At 37.2% G+C, this 19,789-nt stretch overlaps 2 pseudogenes; both read left to right on the forward strand.

Moving 5' to 3' along the window:
- Positions 1-2,561: 2,561 nt before the first annotated feature.
- LOC103696922 lies at positions 2,562-19,068 on the forward strand (annotated as a pseudogene).
- On the forward strand, positions 4,929-5,376 carry LOC120110544 (annotated as a pseudogene).
- Positions 19,069-19,789: the final 721 nt, after the last annotated feature.

Consider the following 19,789-nt stretch of genomic DNA (forward strand, 5'->3'; position numbering starts at 1 on the left):
TCAACATGGTGAAATTCACAATCATTATTTAGGTCATAATATGCAAAATGAATTGATTCAAATATTAGCATCTGAAATTAAAGCTATAATAATCAAAATGATTAAAGAAGCACAATACTTTTCTGTAATACTTGATTGCACTTCTGATGTAAGCCATCAGGAACAAATGACCCTAGTTCTAAGATATGTAGATATTTCAACAAGCTCAGTAAAAGTAGAATAATTTTTTTTAGAATTTTTCGAAGTAGATGATACCTCTGGAAAGGGCCTTTTTAATGAACTTATAAATATAATAGAAAAACATAAACTTGAGGTTAATGATATAAGAGGACAAGGGTATGACAACAGATCTAATATGAAAGGAAAACATCAAAGTGTACAAAGAAGATTATTAGATATAAATCCTAGAGCATTTTACACACCATGTGAATGTCATAACTTGAATTTAGTATTATGTAATACTGCTAACTCCCGTCCTAAGGCTATATCTTTTTTTGGAGTGATACAACGAATTTATACCTTATTTTCTGCTTCTACAAAATAATGGAAAATTTTACAAGATAATGTATCTACATTAACTCTTAAACCTTTGTCACAGACACGTTGGGAAAGTCGTATTGAAAGTGTCAAAGCAATTAAACATCAAGCTCCTAAAATAAGAGATGCCTTAGTTCAATTAGCGGAAACTAGTGAAGATCTTAAAACAAAGAGTGAAGCCATATGCTTAGCTACATATGAGATTGAAAATTTTGAATTCTTATTAGGCATGAATATTTGGTACGATATATTGTTTGCTGTTAACTCAGTTAGTAAGAACTTACAATCTGAAGACATGCATATTGATGTTGCTATAGATCAATTAAAAGGTCTTCTTTCTTATTTGAAAAGTTATAGAGAAAATAGATTTTTGAATACTTGGAATTCATCTAAAGAAATTGCAAATGAAATGAAAATAGAACCTACATTTCATGAAAAACATGAAATCCGTAGAAAAAAATAATTTGATGAAAATACTGATGATGAAACAATAAGATCAGCTGAAGAATCTTTTAGAATTGATTACTTTTTATATATAGTAGATCAAGCTATTTTTTCAATTCAAAATAGGTTTGAATAATTCACCATATATGAAGATGTTTTTGGTTTTTTGTTTAATTTTAGAAAGTTAAAATCTTTGAATGAAGAGAATTTGAAAAGGTGTTGTCTTAATCTTGAAAACTTTTTAAAGCACGGTGAATATTCTGATATTGATGGTCTTGATCTGTTTTTGGAGTTAAACATTTTAAAAGAAGTTTTACAAATAGAAACTAGTACCCCTATTGATACTTTAAGTTTTATTAAAAAATAGATTCTTTTCCAAATGCATGCATTGCTTACAGGATATTGTTAACAATACCTGTAACAGTTGCTTCTGCGGAAAGAAGTTTTTCAAAATTAAAGTTGATAAAATCTTATTTGCGGTCAACTATGTCACAAGAAAGATTAAATGGATTAGCTATATTATCGATTAAAAATAGTATTTTAATGAATCTTGAGTACAAAAGTTTGATTAGCAATTTTGCATATCAAAAAGCTAGACGGATTATTTTTAAATAATTTTTTAAAGTATTTTGCACTTATTAAAAATTTATTATTATTATTATTATTAAAAAAAGGCCTCTCTTAGTAAGTTCTCCTTAAGCCTCCAAATGTATTGGGCCGCCCCTGGACGCCCGCCTAAGAAAAAAAAAATGAAGTCCTCGCACGATTATTAATCATAGCTCATCTCTTGGTGACTTCGATATGAATCCATATTTGTACAGAGAAGACTAGCTATGTGTTGTTCCATAGGTCGGTTACTCTTCAGATTCCAGACGGTCCTGCCTAAGCCCATGAATTTATGAACTATTGCTATTGGAAACTAGCCCAACCAAGATTTCAAGCTAGCTAATTTGCTGGAGGGCTCAGACGATTAGCTGTCGAAGGTTGCTATGTACCTTCGAGGTGGCAAGGTGGTGGTTGTTGTGCTTGGATGGTAATGGCTCCAATGCTAGTCTCTCCTGAGGTGGTGTTGGGAAGAAAAGCCATGCTCGGACCTTTGCTACGATGCCGGATCTAACCTAAAACAGCAAAGACGAAGAAATCCTCTTATCGGAGAGTATCTAATATGGAACTCTTCGATACCTAAGTCAAACGGATTCTCAAAGAATAGCGGAGGTGTTGTGAGAGCTGCATAACGACAACATGAAAGCGTAAGAGAGCTCGAGAGTATTTATTTTGAGGATTCTCTAGAAGTACTGTATATAGGCTAGAGTCGGCACCCATTGTCGAAAAATTCGAGCATGTAGATAAGTCGTTTTTGGTAGTCTATCACAAACCTCAAAAGTCATGCGCGGGCTTTTCGCCCGCGCATCATGCTCCGTGCATATTATCCACGCGGTTATTGAATCCACTTGCAATCATAGACCAGGTGTCGCCAGCTGGAGCTTCGTGGAACTTGGCCCTGAACCTAATAAAGATGGGAAGAGACCTTGACTTGGACCGGCTGCACCTCCTCCTCGTCGCATGCACCTACACAAAATGAACGGGTTCTCATGCCCTTTAGTGTCCCAAGCTTTCACATGAGGAGTTCAACCCATCTCCTTCTTCCTCTCCCCTTTCTTCTCTTTCAACTCCTCGTATCTTCTTCTCTGGGCATCGGGCCTCATAGGGCCTTCGCAGAATCCACCGTGCCATTTGATGTGGGCGTGATCCTGGACACAAGGTCATGGATCGGGAACATAAGCTGGACTTGTATGTCCTTGGCCGTCGAGGATTTCTATGCGGCTCGTCCCAACTACACCACGAGACTCAGGATCCACTTGAGGGACACGGATGAAGATGCCTTTAGTGCGGCATCCGCCGGTACTCTCTCTCTCTCTCTCTCTCTCTCTCTCTCTCTCTGCGAGTGTGTGTGTGTGTGTGTGTGTGTATTGGGGTATGGCTTTGGTTAACTCGGAGCCTTGAAATATGACTGTGATCTGTTTTAATGACACCGTCGTTGTAGGGAGCTTCAAAGTAAATATCATAATAGTTGACACATGTTAGAGTGGTTGGTTCTATCTACAATTTGCTGTTTGATGCTAGGTGACTATATTTATGAACAATTGAAAATTGTTAGACTTATTTGAGTGGAATTGTGATATGCAGAAAAGAAGGGTGTGATTTATGTATGTATGTACGTACGTGGGCACAGACTTTGATAAAGAAGAGGGTAACCACTCTTCTTGAGTTCATAATCAAAAATGAGGCATTCAAATTAAAAAATCTCCACCAAGTCAATATTTATACCAATGAAACTACTTTGAAACCACAAATCACTTGTTTTGATATTCTATAACCTAAAGTGAATAGATAAAATGATGTGAGATCATATTTTCTATGGTCTAAGTATTAAAATCTATTGATTTCAATCTATATATATTGTAGCATGCATGTATAAATCATGATTAATAAGGTGAATTTTCAATTTAAATGTTGTACCATATATTTTAGCATGCTAGCACAATGAAAATCGTTCCATATTCATATGACCCATCGGTTAGAGAATACCAAAATATACTATATTTATTTTTTTGGTATTTTAGTAATATAGATTATAATTAATGATATGAATTTTCAATTTGAATACTTTATTGTTGATTTCAAACTCGAGGGAACTAGATACTCTCGCCTCTCAAAAGGAGCATAATCTATCTTTATCTCTCTCTCTCTCTCTCTCTCTCTCTTTCTCACACACACACACACACATATATAAAGAGAGAGAGAGAGAGAGAGTTGGACTTGGCTATACTCGAGTGCGTCTCCCCTTAGATTCGGTCATAACAAGATTGGATGATAGGGATTTCAAATAGATAATCTGAGCCATTAGATATAATCTGTTATCTCTAAATTGTCTACACACTAGAAAGCATATGATTTGAAGATCCATAGCCTATCCATCAAGTGGCCAAAAAATAGACAGTTTAAACAACATGAAATAGTACATATTTTTTTGACCACTTGATGCACAGGCTAAAAGTCTCCAAATTGCATAACTTGATTTGTAAGTATTATAAAGATACTAAATCATATGCAATGGCTTGGATCATCGATATGAGACCTCCATCATCCAATCTAGACATGATTGGATTTGAGTTGAGATCCATTTGAGTGTAGCCTAGTCTATCTCTCACTCCACACACACACACACACACACATATATAGTTGGACTTGACTACAATCACTATAGAAAAATAGAGGAATGCCGACATATATATACCGATGCCAGGTAGAAGTATCGGTAATTTTGGCTCCGACGCCAAAATTTGCCGATGCTTCTAAATAGCGTTGGCAGGGATGAAACTAAGACGACACTAATTAGCATTGTCGAAAGCAAATAGTAAGATGATGTTTATAAGTATCGTCGGATGCTAATGAGGAAAAAAGGCTAGATGATGCTTAAAAGCATCATCGGAATCCTATGCACTAACCCACTTTTAACCTTAACTTCCACTAAACTTTGCCTAAACACTAACCTAAAACGACACTTATAAGCGTCGTCGGAGGCCAAGTCCCCCCATAACTACAATGCCTTATGTACTATTATCATACTTTTTTTGGACCAACGCGCCAGTGTTTTTAGAAATTGCGTCGTTAGATGCATTGTATCCGAATGGGAGAGCACCGCGGATCGTGATCCGCATGCTATTTTGGAAGGAGTTCTTCACTATTCGCTACCAAACAATCCAACTCTCTAAATCAATGCACGCACGCAAAATTTCCGAAATTTCAAACCTCCTGACTCTCCCTCACCTTCCCATCCCCTACAAATATCCCCTTCCCTGCTCCCAAGTCTCTACATTCCTTCTCCAAGCCCTAATCCCCAATCTTCTAATTTGAAACCCTGATTGTAGCTTTCGTTTTTTGAAATGGTGAGAACCAAGTAGATGGCATGAAAGTCCACCAGCGGCAAGGCCCCCCACAAGCAGTTGGCGACGAAGTCGGCTCGAAATCGGCCCCGGCCACTGCTTCTGCTAGAGGATGGTGGCATTGCAGGAAATCTGCAAGTACCAGAAGAGCATGGAGCTTCTCATCCGCAAGCTCCCCTTCTAGTGCCTCGTCCGTGAGATAGTCCAGGACTTCAAGACAGACCTCCACTTCCAAAGCTCCATTGTCGCCACCCTCGAGGAGGCCGCCGAGGTATATCTCGTCGGTCTCTTCAAGGATACCAGCCTTTGCGCCATCCATGCCAAGCGCATTACCATCATGCCCAAAGACATTCAGCTAACTGTCAGATCCATGGAAAGAGGGCCTAATCTTATTCCTTAAAAGCGTCGTCAGAATCCTACGCATTAACACACTCTTAACCCTAACTTTCACTAAACTCCGCCTAATCACTAACCTAAGACGATGCTTATAAGCGTCGTCAGAAGCCTAGGACTTTAGACAACATTTATAAGCATCGTCGGAAGCCTAGGACCTAAGACAACGCTTATAAGCATTGTCGGAAGCTTAGGACCTAAGACGACGCTTATAAATGTCGTCGGAAACCTAGAACCTAAAACGATATTTATAAGCATCGTCAGAGGCTAAGTCCCACCACGTTGCTATTAGCCGATGCATACAAGTGTCAGCCAAGGGCAATGCTAATAAGTGTCGCCAATTAGCGATACTTATAAGCATCGGTAGTTAGCAACACTTTCTTCATGTGTTAGCAATTTTTTTTTAACACATTGTTGATGCTTGCGACACTTTATAAAGCGTTGCTAATAAAACTAACGATGCTTATAAACATCGGTATAGGCAACAAAAAGCGTCAGCAATGCTCTTTTTTTTGTAGTGAATCAAGTAGATTTCTACTCAGATCCGGTCAGTTCTACATGAGACAATGAAGGTCATACATCGATATATGATTTAGAGATTCCTAACCTATGCATCAAGTGATTATATATATATATATATATATATATATATATATTATTTAGACTATTCAATTTTTTGACCACTTGATGTATAGACTAAAAGTCTCCAAATCATATGATTCTTTATGTGTAAGTAGTTCAGAGATAGTATATTATATCCAACAGCTCAGATCATCGATGTAAAAACTATCTTCCAATCTGGATGTTTGGTCTCTTTCCATCCCATCGAATGTACGACGAGATCCATGGGCGGAGTCCCATCTAGATGTGTTGGAAGAGAGTGGTAACATGTCAAATGATGAGGGTAGATAGGCGCGGGCATGCCACAAGTGTTGGATCAGCCCGAAAGATTATGATAATTGAAGGGAGGATAGAGAGTAGCATAGGTCTAAATGCCTTCACCTTCAATGATTTTCTTCATCGTCACACCATCGTTTGAAGGAGGCAGATGTGGATAAGGATAAGGAGTATAGTGCTGGGCTATGGTGGGGATATAGTGCTAGGCTAGAATAATAGAAAGCTAAGTAACTCCTACTCCTAAAGTAGAAACTATGATATACTAAATAGGATAAAATATATTGATTTGATTATCCAAGGGTGCTTTATACAAAGTATAAATCAATTATTTATACTAAAATACAATAAGTATTCACTTGGATAGTTAGTACCTACATTTGGCCTCCACTCTTAATATTTCTGATAATTGATGCTAGTCATCTACCTGCTATGTTCGTCTACTAGCATGATTCCTTTGCAATACTCGTCAGTCTGATATTCATACTTTGTCAACCCTGGCCTATCATTAACCTTTCTTCGGCTTGTCCTGACATGATTTTTGTTGGCTGTCTCTCCATAATTGTACTGCAGCATGGTTTTCTCAGTCTATTCCTATTATTAGCCATCTATGTGATCACGTTGGCACTAGACCTTGGCTCTATGCTTGAAAGTCTTGTTTGATTCTACTTTAAAGCTTCCATGTGTGTGGTGTTAAGATATGGTGTAATTGTGTAAATACTAGGCTTGACCAAATTTGAATGGAGATCCACTAATATGTAGCCAATTCTAGCTCCCCTCCCTCTCTCTCTCTCTCTCTCTCTCTCTCTATATATATATATATATATATATATATATATATATGAAAGAAATTAGTAGTTGGTAATAATTTGGATATTATGAAAATGTGATTTGTCCATAAATCGACGTGGGCTGTCAGCACATGTTGCTTATCATCTAGAAAGATATTCATAGTTGGTAATGGTTTGGATATTAGAGAAGCATGTCGACAACTTGCACTCATATAAGGATAGCTGGCTATAATCACGATAGCTCGATATAACTTGAGATGGACCCCATATTACACATTGTAGTTACTAAAATTCTTTCAAGGACTTTATTGCCGCCCAACCATCCTTTGTTTTATTAAAGGAAAATTTGATGAACCCAAATAATTAATTAAGATGTCCAACCGTCCTTTCTAGATGCTCCTTATTTTAGCAAGTATGATCCTTTAGATTTTGTTCTAAAGGGGAAGAGCTAAGATAAATCCATAAAGTGAAAATGAGAGTGTATTTATCAATTTGTCTTCCTTTACATCTAATTAAATTTCTTTGTATTCTATATGTAACTTTGTAAATATATTGCTACCTTTTAGTAGAGAAGTGAAATGCACTTCTTCGTGCACAATATAGCCAAATACATGCAATGCACTTGAGAGAAATCATGGACGGATCTGATCTAAATTTTTTTTTCCATATCTCATGAATATGAACCCAATGAACTTCTACTTCTTTGTAAAGAGAGCAGAACCTTCTATTAATATAATTTTATTTGCTAAGGACTCGCAGAGTTCCTAGAAGAAAGGGGCCAAGTTGAGATGCCATGCATGAGAAAATCATGCAATTTGATAGGTAAAATAGTTAATGGCAGGTTCAAAGTAATGACAATTAACATTTTGCTAATATTAATTAAGTTAAACACTTCTGAACCTTATAAAATATTAATTCTCTTCTTGCTTAGCTTCATCTTAGGTCTCAGGTCTCTAGCGTCTGATAAAATTTTGATATGGTCTCGGAGTATGAGTAATTTAACATCTACTCAGTGACACTAATGTTGGAAATTTACATATAAACAATTATTCAAGTAGGGACTTGTAAATAAAAATAAATTTCTTTGTATGCTTGTACCTCAGGAATGTGCATATAACTTAATGTTAAAAAAAAGGATCTACAAGTATTTTTTTCATCCATATAATCCTAAATCGGCAGAGAATTGTCGAATTTGTAGTTGAACCAGGGATATGGAAATAATTTTCCTCAGCTTGGTCCGTACAATGTAGGTCGGTAGGGATTCCGCCGACTTCATCTAAAGCTTTATAATTTATATCGCCCAAGTCCGGGCGGCTTTTCGCGCGAACAAAACATCGTCAAAAAGGAGAGATTCCGGCGGGTCGCGATGCTTTCCGTTGCCCGACCTCCCCCTCTCCTCCTTCCCTCCTCCTCCTACTCGCCTCCTCGAGTCGTAAGGGACGGGCCGGTCCCAAACCCTAGTTTTCCCGAATTCAAGAAATCATTTTCTTGAACTGTGCCAAGAACGGTTCTTTCTTTCTCCTGCGCTTTGCCTTTATCTTTTACCGAAGAATTTTTGGGCGTTTCTTCTTCGTGTCTTGCTTCGTTTCGTGTATTATTTGATTACGTGTCCTGATTCTGTGTATCTTGATCTTGCTGCCGTATTTGCAATGGCGTATAGTTGAATGCGTTCGGTTCTTTGTGCAATATATGTTGAACCTAAACCATTTGTGCCTAAAGATAAACTTCTTATGTTCCAAATGTTCAGAAGGCTTGATTAAGGGATTGAATCAAATAAAATACAGTATATTGAAAGCTTAAATACATCTCTAGGAAAATGAGAAGTTTTAGCATGCTGAAAATATAAATCTTAAAATAGAATTTTGGTTGATTATATGGTAAGAATAGGTTGGGTTTTTTTCAATCGAACTGTGGTCCATCAAGTTTTAGAACTTCCTGTGACTGGCAATTAACCTGATGACATGCCAGCCCAGTTTGTCAACCCGCAAAAGATTCACTGCTGAAATCATGACCAAGAAAGGGATCAGCGGTAACATCTGGAAGGCTTTGATAAAGGTGTTTTCTGTGAATCAGTATTTTTATTTTTTTTTCTTTTTATTTATTTCAATAGTTTTTTGACATTACCCAGAAATTTCTTCCATGGGTTAGGTTTTACAAGATTCTTTAATTCACCCAAAAATTTAGTTCCCATTAGATCGATGGAGTGTTTGAAATTATTCTTTGATCCTGGAATCCTATCTGAAAAAGTGAGATGAGTGTAATTGTAATGAGTAGGACTAGTGTTGTTTTGACTGGGGACTAGAGTTTAAGATTAAGGATAGGTTGGATTCAATCCATGACATTGGAAAGATCTGTTTTGTACATGTTAATAATAAAATCTATGAATTTCTTTTTGATTTTTGTAACCATGAGTGCTTAAACTTGGTTCTAGAAACCCCACAATAAGATGCAATGATTTTGACCATGAAAAAAAAATTAAAATCTGACAATCAGTGGTTTAACTTTGCAATAGAGGCACAATTAGAAATAGTAAAGTGACCATAAAGGATTAAACAAACAAAGAAATGTCCTAATATGTTAAGGAAAAATGAGGCGGAAGTAGTAATGTGAACTTGATTAAAATGGGTTCCTGCATGATAGTGAAGCATTTGCTTTGTTCATTTGACGGAAAACTCTAGTGGTAGAACCCCTGTTCAAGGTTATTTTGTAGTTCAGAAAGGGGGAAACTGACACACAAGCACCTAAACTAAATATGTCGATCTTTTTTGATGATTACCAACATCTTTATTACCTGGACCTTAGGTTTATCCCAAAGTACCTGCACTCGATGCTTAAACATGGACATTGATATGACTTGGACTCTATAAGAAGAAATTTTTATATATTGAGAATCATGCCTTCATCCGATGCACAGCCTTGTCCGTATAATGTAGATCAACATATAGTTTCCTTTAATATATCTTCTTTTAGCAAAGAACCCATAGACAATTACCAATGTACAATTGATTTGATTTTAGAAACATTTTAATAAAACTTGTTGGCACAAACGTTGGAACATATTGTCAGAATTGAATCTTGCAAAGGAAATCCTGAATGGGTTGATACTTGATAATTTCTTACCATTGTTTCTAAAGTTTTCATGAAAGCTATATGATCGTGATTGACTTTGTTTACCATGAAATATGAGAAGCAAGCATTGGTGGGTGCATGCCAACCCCTATGTACCGGCCATCATGTAAGATCGGACACATAGGTGGATTCCCCAGTGAACTTGCATATAATAATGTGCATTAACTATAAAAAAGGGCTGCTATACTTACCTTATCTTACACCTAGAAATCTATGTTTGAACTGAGTGGCCTCCCAATAGGTTCTTGTTTTCTTTTCTCTTCCATTCATCTTTTACTTCTTTCTTAGGTCAATCTATTGCTCCTCCTGAAATTAGTCTGTATTAGTTTAGGTACTTTCATACTTTTTAACTAATTCAAATATAAAATCTTGTTGTTGCACATGTAAGAGGTAAATTTATAAATTTAGTTCACACTTTAAAAACTTATATGATAACTCTTTTGAAATGTGTGATGCATTTGTGGTGTCATTGTTACTAGATTGCAATTAATGTAGATTAATGCCAACATGTGTGCACATCTATCATCAAGCAATGGAGTGTTTCTCCTCCTTCCCTTGATAGGTATTGATTACAAAGATGATATCATCTCACCCAAGGTTGGCGGAACCGTCCCGAACCGGGCGGTTTCAGCCGTTCCGGCCGTTCCGAGCCGTACTGGTGGCTCGCCGGCACGGTTCCAACAACGGAAATAAGACCCGTTGCCAGAGCCGAAAAAGGAGAAGAAGAGAAAGAACGAGCGGGAGAGGGAGGGAGAGGGAGAGGTCGGGATGCTGGCGGAGGCCGCGGCCGGTTCTGTTTTGAACGAAACTAGGGCTCGGCTACAACTTAAAGAATTTTGCGATTTTTAAGTAAAAATTTTTGCGATTTAAGTAAAGTTGGCAAGCGATTTGCAGACTTTACTTAAAAATCGCAAAATTTTTTAAGCTGCAGCCAGTTTTTCTGTTTCAAACGGGCTCCGCCGGCCCTCTGCCGGCGTCCGCCAGCCTCCTTCCCTCTCTTCCCTTTCTCTCTCTCTCTTTTTCTCTCTCCCACGATGTCGTGCCTCTGTCGGTACAGGCCCGATACGGTCCGTACCGACTTGTGCCGTCGGAGAACCGGTATGGTGCCTGGTACCGGTTTCTCCGACCCTGATCTCTCCCAAGATAGGTCTAAAGAACAACTAAAACATGATGTTACGATTTTTGTGGTTCACCAACATGCAGTCATAAGGCATGAACTTGTAGAAAAGAATAAGGTTTAAACTAAGCGGCCTTGTAAGAGGTATTGTGATGTCCTGAATTTTTTATGGGTAAGCTGGGCTTGATTAAGTGATTGTAAAGTCACTATATCTCTATATTCTTGTGAGCACTACAATTTGATTAAGATTTGAAGACTGGTGTCTTTCCAAACAGACCTGCTTTATTATGTGCTTTGTTTCTTTTCTCTACCTAATAAATATGTGCCCATAATTGCTTATTCACATAATACAACATGATGAAAACTATGTATCATTAAGCAGAGATTCTGATAGTAAAACTTTTCTAGTTTTATGGGTGAAGAAGTATAAGATAAGCATAAGAATAAATTTGTTTTGTGTTTGTTTATGTGTGTGCATTATGTGTGTTGCATGTTGCATGGTCATTGATTGAAAACATGAAAGTGCCTAATGTTGGTGACAAGTGAGTGCTTTGGAATTAGATACTTTTAGAAATGGATCTATGCTATTATCTCCAAAATAGATGATGCAGTTTAAGGAGAAGCACCCGCTGGCTGAATAAGCTATAGGATTCTGGATTGACTTGATTGAGTGGTTCGAGGAATCAGGTTCTTTGAAAATGCACATGATTTATATCAGGGTGACTATTTATGAATTTACTGACTGCAGTTTGAATAGACTTTCTACTAGCCTCATATATTGCTATATCAAATTGTTATGGCATATATTATTTGTGGAGCATCATCATTGCTAACATTTCTATGGGAATGCAGCTATCGATCTTCTGAAGAATGTTCAAGTGCAAGCAATTATCGGGCCACAAACATCAACCCAGGCTAAGTTTGTAATAGAACTTGGAGACAAAACTCAGGTCCCAATCATTTCTTTCTCAGCAAAGAGCCCATCTCTTTCTTCCCAAAATTCATACTTTATTCACACTGCATGGAGTGACTCCTCTCAAGCAAAAGTTATTGCTTCTATTGTTCAAGCCTTCAAATGGAGGGAAGTTGTTCCTATCTTTGAAGATAGTGACTATGGTAGTGGAATTGTACCTTATCTTGTCGATGCCTTCCAAGAAATTGGTGCCCGTGTCCCATATAGGAGCCAAATCCCTGTTTCAGCTACCAAGGATATAATTTTAAATGAGCTCTGCAAGTTGAAAAACAAACAGACAAGGGTCTTTGTTGTGCACATGACATATTCTTTAGGCCTTCAGCTATTTTCAAGTGCAAACAAAGCTGGAATGATGAAAGAAGGGTATGTCTGGATCACAACGTATGGCTTCACGGATCTTCTGGATCTACATGGTTCATCAGCCCTCAGTGTAATGAAAGGTGTCTTGGGTGTAAAGCCTTATATTAGAGAAACCAACAAGCTCCGTGATTTCAAGGTGAGGTGGAGAAAGAAATATTATCAAGAAGATCCAAATGCTGAAGTAAGTGAGCCCACCACTTTTGGTTTATGGGCTTATGACACGGTGTGGTCACTTGCTGCTGCAGCAGAGGGTCTCAAAAGTACAAACTATACATCTCAAGAGTCTGATGTCTATAACAGCTCAACTGACTTGGCAACACTTGGATTATCTCTTACTGGCCCAAATCTGCGCAGTCAGATAATAAACAGCTATTTTGATGGCATGAGTGGGAAATTTCATTTCATTGATGGCCAGTTAGAGTCCAGTGCCTTTGAGATAATTAATGTGGTACAACATGGTAAGAGAAGGGTTGGGTTTTGGACTCCAGCATACAACCTTTCTCAGCATATGAACATGAAGGCTGATCTTAAATTCATTATATGGCCTGGTGACACTAAGACTGTACCTAAGGGATGGGAGTGGCCAACAAGTGGGAAAAAGCTCAGAATTGGGGTTCCAGTAAAACCTGGGTTTTCCCAATTTGTTAAAGTCGAAAAAGATAATAAAAATAATAGCCGGATTGGAAAAGCATACTGCACAGATGTGTTTAATGCTGTAATGGCTGCACTACCTTTCATGTCCCTTATGAATATGTGCCCTATGAATATGCCAAGGGAGAGAGCAATGGGACGTATGATGATCTTGTTTACCAGGTCTATCTTAAGGTGAGTGACAATTATTTGCATTTACTTATTCTCTTAACTTGGGAAAAAAGTAGGTATTCTTCCCAACAATCATGTACTTCTATGACCACTATGGATCTGTAGTTCTTGCTGCATATAGAACAGCTTTTCCGCTATATAATTGTTAAGCCTAGCTTTCATTCTCTGAAGTTTCAAATTCTTTTTTGTTCCTCTTCTTTTTTTTCATTCTCTTTCTTTTTTTTTTATACTTTCAAGAACCAAGCCCAGACAAAAATCAGGGTGAGGGTGGGATTGATTCCAGGTCTCCACACAAGAGACTTTGCCAATACATCCAGTTGGCAACCTCATTTTCAAAGACATGTAGGTTCAATGATTTGTATTCTGTGCCTTGTTATGAAGTTGTGAAAAGATAAGGGGAACTGAAATCTCATAATAAAATTTGTCATTAGTTGATTCGACAGCAATGACCTTTAAGACTTCCTTACTGATTGTAGCATAAGTATGATTAGCATTCCAATAGGTGGCAAATGAATTGATGGGTAACAAAGGGGTCATGAACTCCCACATTACATTATCTGTTGGGGCTTGCCTACATGAATTGTTGTGAATCAATTGATCTTCCTACTAATTCAAATCATTATTTAGATTGGTTTAATAGAAATCCAATATTTCTGTTTACAATGCCTGTTTAAATATTATTCAAAATGTGATTTGTATTGACAAATTTGATTAGTTTGTAATTATTTGCATATTAAATTGACATCCTTGATCCTAATCATTTTTTCTCATTTCATTGTGATTTGGAGATTATCTGTGTCACTATTGGTTGAAATTTAAGCCATTACTATAAAACACCTCATAACTTAAGATAAAAAATATATTGTTCACAGTTTGTAATTTCAGATTCATATATTCTTGTTAATAGTATTTTAGCATATATCCTATTGAAAATTTCTCCTTGCAGTTGGGCCTCAAAAACTGAATAGGCTATGTGTGCTATTCGAAGTTTTAGATTCTTATAGGTGTATATTTGCAGCTACCTTGTCTTCAGCGCTGTTCAAGTTGCTACTTCTATAGTGAGATACAAACCCCAAATTGAGCTTTTCTATAGCACTTCCCTCACCTGCTTTGCCTATTGGTTTGCGTTACCTACTCCTATCCTTTTTATCTTCTCCTACCTCTCTTCCTTCATTGCCCTAGCCCTTCCCTCCAATTGCTCTTTTCCTCCATGAGCCCAATAAACCCTCCATTTTCAATCCCATCTAGAAGGGCCTTCTGGCCTTGAGCTCCTCAGGGGTCTTCTTTTTTAACCCTGTAGCTGGCTTGTCTGCTGTGGGCTTTGTCAGGGCCAGCTTAGGGATGAGATCATTGACTGTGGTGGTAATGATCTCATTGGGAACCACTACTAGGGTTTCAGTAGCAAAAAATTGGGCATTTGGTATTCTAGGCCATATCAGAGGGAAATTACAAGTCACTGGAACTTGTGCCTCTTCATTGACATCACCACGACTTGGCATTGGAGGATGAGTCCTTGCCACTACATCTATCCACATCAAAGTGGCCTTCAACCAGGGCCTTTGGTCCTCGATGTTTTACGTGGATGATGTCCCCCTTGAACCCCTCACTCAGCTTTTAACCTTGAAGATGTGGGAAAGTATCACATCAAAGTGATTGATGTGGCGAGCTAGTGTTACTCCCAACTATTGCTTATTACTAAATGAAAAGAGTACCACTGGCCACCATGGACAAGATACAGAGCACCAAAGACCTCATCTGATTAGTTTGTCAAACACTGATGACCATGTCATTCTTGTAGATTTCAAAGAATGTCTTGGGATTGGGTGGTTGTTGGGTCCTTGATAATAGAGAATCTCATTGGCTTAAGAAAAGTGGCATAAAGAGGAAGGCAAGAGGAGACGGATTTTTCGCTCTTTCTATTAAGTTTTAATGGGTAATTACCAAAGATTCTTATGGTTTTCTGATAATCCAATGCCTAATATTTAACTAACAACCAATTCTAGGAAACTAGATCAGTATGGCTGCTAGAATATACAAATCTGCAGGTAAATATGGCCTTTTAAATGGTAAATGGACTATGATGAGGGTATATATGGACAAGTATCCTAGAGAAAAACTGAAAAGTACGTATCCATGAATGATATGCTTTATGCTTTTCTTATAACATCATCTCATTTCAAAGGATCATATGCTGTAAGGTTTGGATTAGATTTCTAAATTTCATAATTCTTTTCTCTGTTGGAAGTGGTTATGGTTGCTCTTAGCGATAGTCCTTTTTTGTGATTTTATGCAGGTTTGAAATTATTTATTACATTCTACTTTTTGTTTTAATTAAAGATCTGAGTTGATGAGTTAGATTTTAAACATCTTTTTTTTTAGGTAGCATTTTCCTTTTGACCAACTAAGCAGTAGTAAGTCTTTATGATGTAAGATGTCATTCTGATCTCTTTGTAGTCAGATTTTCAATCTGAAATATGTGAGAACCCCGATAATTGATGCAAATATCTAGGACATGAGGAAATGTTATTTTTGAAAAAAATGTTAGAATATTATCTTTTGAGCATTTTATTGAAGTTTTCTTTGAGTAACATGCACAACTTAATGGCCAAGAATCTGCTATGCTTTTAAACAAAAGCAAATGGACATCTAAGGCTTTATGATCCATGTTCGCATAAAAATATATGCTTCCTCTGCGTGCAACAATATCTGCCTTATAACAATTGAGACCTGCAGTCAGATTATTAAATTCTCCATGTTCGCATAAAAATATATGCTTCCTCCGTGTGCAACAATATCTGCCTTATAACAATTGAGACCTGCAGTCAGATTATTAAATTCAAAATATTGGCACATCTTGTTACTACAGAGGGCCTCTATTTAATTTTGTTTTTCTCATTTGGAGCCAAATGCAGAACCTTGATGCTGTGGTGGGTGATGTGACAATCAGAGCCAATCGATCTTTATATGTGGATTTCACATTGCCATACACTGAATCAGGGGTGTCCATGCTGGTACCTATTAAGGACGAGCGCCATAAAAGTGCATGGACCTTCTTGGAACCATTGACTCCTGATCTTTGGTTGGCGAGTGGTGCTTTCTTTGTCTTCACAGGGTTTGTGGTGTGGTTTCTTGAACACCGTATCAACAATGAGTTTAGAGGTTCACCTGCACGTCAACTTGGTACTGTCTTCTATTTCTCCTTTTCCACACTTGTCTTTGCACATAGGGAGAAGGTGACAAGCAACTTGTCAAGGGTTGTGGTGATCATATGGGCGTTTGTTGTTCTCATACTTCAGTCTAGTTATACTGCCAGCTTAACCTCAATGCTCACACTGCAACAACTTCAGCCAACTGTCACTGATATAGATGAGCTCATTCGAAGTGGGAACTATGTTGGATACTTGAATGGCTCTTTCATGCCTGGGCTTTTGAAGCAGTTGAATTTCAATGAGTCAAGGATTATAGCTTACAACTCTCCTGAGGAGTATCATGAGGCCTTGTCCAATGGAACTGTTGCAGCCATTGTTGATGAGATACCTTACATCAAAGTATTCCTCTCCATGTACTGTAACAAGTATGCCATGGTTGGACGTACCTACAAGACTGATGGATTTGGATTTGTAAGTAACATTTTCAAACTTGATGCATACGTACAATAGAAACACAAGCATACACATAAGTCATAGTCTCAAGCATTGAACTTAACCTGGAAAATACCTAACTTTAACATGTACACGTAATTATTAACTTTATCAATTACTAACTTGCTAGTAAGGAGTCCTGAAATCTATTAAGTAGAAGATAAAGAAAGAGAGCTAGTTCAACCTATGGTGTGAGATGTTTGCTATATATGGGTATGCTTCAAATGCAGAACTAGCTGTTATGTTTGTAGGGCAAAGTGCATTAGGGGAAAACACCCATGATATGGGTATGCTTCAAATGCAGAACTGAATCTATCCTTCTATATTATAACCATGACGAGCATTATCTCATCTATTTTGTGTTTGCATTATGAATGAATATAACGAGAAAGGGAAGTTGTTAGCAACTTTATCATATTCTGACAATTTTCATCCAGCTTCTGGCAATCGTTAGTGCCTAGGTTCTTTCCTGCACGTTTGAGCCCCTATCTTAACATACTTTCCTTCTATGTTGTTTCGACGCAACCATGACATAGTTTATTGGCTTTCATAAACTTCATTCTAGTAGAGCATATTCTATGCTCCACCCAGTATGTTTATTTTTAACTATTCAATTTCCAGTCTAACTAGAGGTCCTATTTCGCATTCTCCTTATTGCTACACTAATATGTCCTCATCAAGGAATGTTGAACCGGCCCGTACCGGCCGGTTCAGCCCATACCAAATCGGTCCGGTCTCTGACCAGTCTAATTCGGCGTTAAAAAACGGTACCGGCCCGTACCGGCTATGCCAAATTTTTTTGGACTTTTGGATGCATGAACCAGGCCGAACCAGTGGTGCCAGTTCGGTACCGGTACCGAGCCGGTCCAGTGGCCGACTGGTACCCCTATTAGTACCGGTTTGGCGACCATTGGTATTACCTCTTCAAGTCTAAAATGCTCAAACTGCATTTTGTACGGCATTGTTTGTTTCATAATATCTCTTTACATCCAACTGGTTTGATATGCAAATGCAGGACTTTAGTGACATTCTTCCATACTATGCATGGTTTTTTTGTGGGCTAGCTGCCTCCGTTATCTTTCGCAAGATACAAGTTTCTAGAAATCCCAGCAAACATTATGATTTACTGATCCATCAAATTTAAGCTTAGGAGTAAATGAAGAGGAACCTTGAAGCAACAATTCTAGAACCATCTTTCCTGACATTGTATCTTTGTTTGTTTCCTCTATTGCAGGTCTTCCCAAAGGGTTCGCCTTTGGTTCCTGATGTATCGAGGGCAATCAATGTAACAGAGAGTGCAAAAATGAACGAGATTGAGAGAGAATTATATATGAATGGAAGCTGTCCTGACCAAAGGGATACAACCATCACTTCAGATAGTCTCACATTTAATAGCTTTTGGGGTCTATTCCTCATAACTGGGGTTGCTACTCTTTGTGCCTTTGTTCTTCATTTGGGTAGCTTTCTTTATGAACATCGAAATATATTGAGAACTTGTGATTCGGAGAACTCTGTACGTCAGAAGCTTGCTCTGCTGGCCAAACTCTATGATCAAGCAGATCCATCCCTGCATGGACCAAAGAAGACAGGAACCGGGGATGAACAGGTAATAAATGATGTTGTGCCTTCACTTCATAACAGCGAACTGCAAAGGCCATCAAGCATCTCCAATTATGAACATGGATACTTTGGGCCTGAGGATGATACAGGAACCCCACCAGAGGAACCAGGAACTCCAGGTAGAGAGGTTGCTAGTCGTAATCCAGACCCTCCATCATTTGCAGAGATGCTTAATGAGAGGTAATGTCATTTCCATATCTAAATACTGATTTTCACTATTTTAAATGGCCATGTGGCTGTCCCACAGTTAACACCGGAAGGTCATTTGTCTAATATTTCTTTATTAAGCATGAAAAGAATCATGTCAAAAAGAGAGAGAAAATCTAAACATTAACACAATTATATTTTGGTAATGGACAGCAGATGTGATCCTATTATAGAATCTTTTTCTTGATGATATGAGGTACTTTGTACGATTACTGGTTGTTTTTGTTTCAGAAATGTGATTTATGATAGTTCTGTAGTTATCTCGTTGTTCCTAAATCTCTCAAGTTGGATGCTGTCACACTGGTGTTTTATTTAATTTAGAGGAATAAATGTCTCACAAATCATAAACACCATTTCAAGTAACTTAAGGCCTCATTTGGTATTCCAGTAGGAGAGCCAAAAAGCATTTCATGAAGGGTCATAATCTCTTTTGGATGATGTTAAGGTGCTTAATAAAAAATTTTAATAAAAATTCTGCACAAATGAGGATACCCATGCTAAATCTTCATAATTCTTCCTAATAATATAATATAATATAGTATAGTATCATATAATATAATATAATATGATACTATTATTATGTAATAACATTATTATATTATAATAATACTATAAAATATTATAATATGTTTAGAATAAATACAAAATTATCATTTGTCATAATTTCCATGCTAATTCTTCATAACGTATTATATATTATTATTATAATAAAAGTATAATATTATTACATTATAACATTATTATATAATAATTTTATAAAAATAATTTTACACTTTAATAAATATAAAATTTATATTTTTATTATAGTATTTATGTTAAAATAACATAATAAATAATTTATGAATTAAGAATATTTTATAGTAATAGTTTTTGATAGTATAAATAGTTAGATTGTTGAAAGCATTGTGCAGTGT

The sequence above is a fragment of the Phoenix dactylifera genome, chromosome 1 (assembly GCF_009389715.1).
Source record: "Phoenix dactylifera cultivar Barhee BC4 chromosome 1, palm_55x_up_171113_PBpolish2nd_filt_p, whole genome shotgun sequence".
Taxonomy (NCBI): Eukaryota; Viridiplantae; Streptophyta; class Magnoliopsida; order Arecales; family Arecaceae; genus Phoenix; species Phoenix dactylifera.